Source organism: Triticum urartu, chromosome 2 (genome assembly GCF_003073215.2).
Source record: "Triticum urartu cultivar G1812 chromosome 2, Tu2.1, whole genome shotgun sequence".
Lineage (NCBI taxonomy): Eukaryota > Viridiplantae > Streptophyta > Magnoliopsida > Poales > Poaceae > Triticum > Triticum urartu.
The window spans coordinates 164,280,431-164,284,758 of record NC_053023.1 but is presented as its reverse complement, the minus strand read 5'-3'; positions in this window follow the sequence as shown (position 1 = coordinate 164,284,758).

Genomic DNA, 4,328 nt, shown 5'->3' with positions numbered 1-4,328 from the left:
TGAGTCCCTGTGGCTCACAGATTACTATTACACCAGATGCAGGGCCTGATGATTCCGCTCCAGGAGACGCGTTTGAGCTCAAGTGGGAGTTCGACGAAGACTCTCAATGTTACTATGTTTCCTTTCCCGATGATCAGTAGTGGTGCCCAGTTGGGGGTGAACGGGACCGTTGTCTCATGTTGGGTTCTCTTTTATTTTGGTGCCGTAGTCGGGCCATGAGTGTTTGGATGATGTAATGTTATTTATGTACTTGATTGACGTGGCGAGTGTAAGCCAACTATTGTTATCTCCCCTTTATTATTTATATTACATGGGATGTTGTGAAGATTGCCTAACTTGCGACATATGCCTTCAATGCGATTATGTCTCTAAGTCATGCCTCGACACGTGGGAGCTATAGTCGCATCGAGGGTGTTACAGTCTTGGACAAGGTAAAAAGAAAAGAATTCTGCGAGGTCCTGTCACGTGTGAGATTCCCATATGGATTTGCTTCCAACCCTGAAAGGAGAGTCAGTGCAGATGGAAACAAGGTACAAGGGTTGAAAACTCATGACTGCCACGTCCTACTTCAAAGGGTTTTACCTGTTATCCTTAGAGGATTGGGCCACCCTGACTTATACAGAGCAGTTGCAGAGTTGGGACAATTCTTCAGGGAACTCTGCAGTAGGAATATCAGGATAGATGCTTTGGAGCGTCTTAGAGACAAGATACCAACTATCCTATGCGACCTTGAGAAGATATATCCTCCAGCCTTCTTTGGTGTGATGGTGCATTTGGCTGTTCATCTACCTAATGAGGCACTACTTAGAGGTCCGGTACAGTATGGCTGGATGTACCCTATTGAAAGGCGGCTAGGCACTTTTGAAGGGCTATGTTAGGAACAGAGCAAGACCCGAGGGTTCCATTGCAGAGGCCTACATTGCTACAGAAGCGTTGACATTCTGCTCAAAATACATTGAAACAGCTGATCAGCTTAGCAAAGAGGTGGGTGAAGCCAATCCCGGTCTCAATGTTTTCAATTATTCTGTTCGAGTTACAGGGAAGAGTTGACAAGAGGACAAACCTAAAGATTTGGACAAAATGGTTTGGTATGTGTTGAATAACTGTCCTGCGATACTACCTTATATCAAGTAAGTGTAGTACTGCAGCTTATACATTGTAATCTACTAAACTCGCAGCACATTCTTATATATTTAGATGTTTGACGCAATCACTATGTTGTGCAGCATCTACAAAGAGGAGTTACTGCCGAAACATTGACAAACTGGTTATGGCAGGATTTGCGAAATGGTTCAAGAACCATATATGCTTTTGAAGTGCACTGTTAGTTCTTTTAATATATTGAGTACATAAGATGATCAACTTGTCTATTTTCTAACCATAGGTTAAGAAGATGCGGGAGGATGGGCAGGCAGTTGATGATGCCCTTTACTCACTAGCAATGGGTCCTGATACTCGGGTAAGACATTATGAATCTTGCGTTGTTGGAGATGTGCGCTACAACACCCTTGCACGAGACAAAGGCAGGAAGACACAAAACAGTGCCATCGTGAGCACGGATACGTATGACAAAGAGACAACTGAAATGTATGCTAACATAACAGACATTGTTCAGTTGCAGTATATCTCCAGTTTCGATGATCATCGGTGTGTGGTTCTGTTGTGCTGTCGTTGGTATAACTTGTTTTCCAGGATCGCAAAACCCAGAGCTGATGATTATTTCAAATCCATCAATGTCAAGGCGGCGTACCAGACCAACGAGCCTTTTATTTTGGCAAATCAAGCAACACAGATATTTTTCTTGGAAGACACATTTGCACGTAGCGATGACTGGAGAGTATTGCAAAGGTTTGAGCAGAGGAATTCATTTAATGAAGTTGCACAACAAGATGATGCTTACACTGCTCCTGATGTACAAGATAACACAGATGTTCCTAATATCTTTGAGAACCATCACGTCAATGACGCCGGCGAAAAGATTGCATGTCGTGCTGTGGACATACAAGAGTTGATCAAGAAGAAGCCAACGTTCGAGGACGTTGAGGACGAAGAAGAATATGACACCGTGGGGAATTACGATTCAGACTGATACACATGGCGAAGATGTTGACGCTGCTTCTCCGGATGATGATTACATTGCTTTTGTCATATTTGCCTGTCAGAAGATGTTTTTTTATCTACTATGTGAAATTGTGTTTGCTATGACAACTGAAACCTGATGAACATGTTGTTTAGTATTTTGCTGTGAGAACATCACTTGTTATGTATGCTGATTTGTGTTTGGTGATTGTATGACAACTAAAACATGATGACATTGTTGTTTAGTTGTACTCGTATTTGGCTATGAAACTTGAATTTGATGACATAGTTTGCTGCTGGACTGCAATTTGCTCGACGTCTTCGAATGAGAACAAAGCTGACCCGACAGGGCCTCTACTATTTATTTATTTATATGAGCAAAAGGGGATACTCCCTGATTTCCGTTAATAGAAATCATTAGATGTTCACAACACTACGCCCAGCCTGCTACACATGTTTCATTCATTACTATTTTCAGCAAAGTGTTCATGTCGTAGCCACTGAATACATCACGAGTGCCACATACACTGCAAATAAAGAGACAATCATCCTACAGAGCACATCGATTTTTCCCATTATCTTCACAAGCTCTTTCATCTCCTCATTGCTGTCAAGGCCGTTCAGCAGCTGTTGCTTGGCCATGATCGGAGGAACTGCATCTTTAACCTTCTGCTCTGCATCTTCCTCTTCTGCCGTTCCTTCAGTTACTTGTCCAACACCCCAACCTACTGGTATTGGGATTCCTCGGCTAAACAAATAATCAGCTTAGTTGCATTCCCCCACATCAGCAACTTCCCAGAAATACAAATCACACGAATCTTCCCTTTTCTGCATGAATCAAATTGGAAGGTCATCAACCAAACTATTAAAAAAAATCAGCAACTGAAAGCAGCAGAACAACACTTAAACATATTATTACCCCATGATTCGGGCATTTGTAGAAGACTCAGCCAGGGTTGCGGATTGTGGTTGAGACACGACGGATGACTCTGCGTGATTTGCAGCAGTGGCACCACACCAACGGTAGCGGGTTGCGATGAGCAATCGACTGCGGTGCGCGTGCCGGCGGGGGTGTGATGAGACCCACAGGCGATGGTACGGGTGGCGACTTGGCGCATATCTGGTTGTTGCCTACTGAAGAGCAGGTGGACGAGCAGCCAGCAGACATGGTTGCTGTGGCCAGAGCTTTTGATGCTAGGAAGAGTAAGTAGAGAAGAGGAGAAGCGAACGTTGGATATGTCAGTTTCATTACTTGCAGAGTAGCATAGCACCATATATAGTCATAGTCTAGGTTTGGATTCGAACCAGCTACAGGAGCACGTCTTTCTTTTTCTAAAACTCGGCAACATCTCTTTACTGCTACACTAGCTTGTTCTGTACGCCTTCCCAAGTCTTTGATTTTCTTTCCCTTTTTTGCAAGGAAGGAAGGAGGACAAAATTGAGAGTTCCTGGGACTCGAACCCAAGACCTCTCGGTTCAAAACCAAGGGTGCTAGTCACTTATGTGGTGAGCGTTCCCTGTGAGGAGGACGGCAGACGAACGCATTTTCCTCGCAGTTTTCTTCCTATATATAAAAAAGTATGCTACTTGGTGTCCGCTTAGTCAACAAACAATTGTGCCAACCTTGACCATTGGATTGACATTCAACGTCTGTCGCGTTTCTTCAGTCCCTTCTTCCTCGAGCCGCCAAAGCCAAACCAGCGCCGGCGGGACCGTCTACTCCCGCCTCCCACGGCTGGCTGTGATCTTCCCCGGCTCCTGTTCGTTCTCGTCCGAGGCCTCACCATCGTCCTCCGCCTTGGTTCGCTCGCCGCGGCGCCGCCCTCCGGTGTTGTCAACATGGTCAACAACCGAGAGGAATAAGGAGATGATTGTACATGGTGAGGATGACAGTAGGGATCCAGCAGCGCGCGCAGTAATTTTGTTTTTTCGGGATGGAGAAGGGTATCAACTGGGTTGTGCAGGACCCATGGCCCGTCTAGCCCAGGCTTTTATTTCATATGTTTAGCACATGACCAGCCCAGTTTGTTTTTTTCCTTTCTGAAAATGGCTAGCCAGCTATTTTGTTTTTTGCAGAATAACCAACGTAGGCCTACTTGCTTTTCTACGCCCTGCTGGGCCGGAAACCTTTCAAGATGAGGAGGGATGCATTTTGCCCAGAAAATGGGCTATAAGTAATAAGAAATTGGCTATAAGTAATAATAAATGGGATGTAAAATGAAAAAATACAACAAACAAGCAATTAGTTC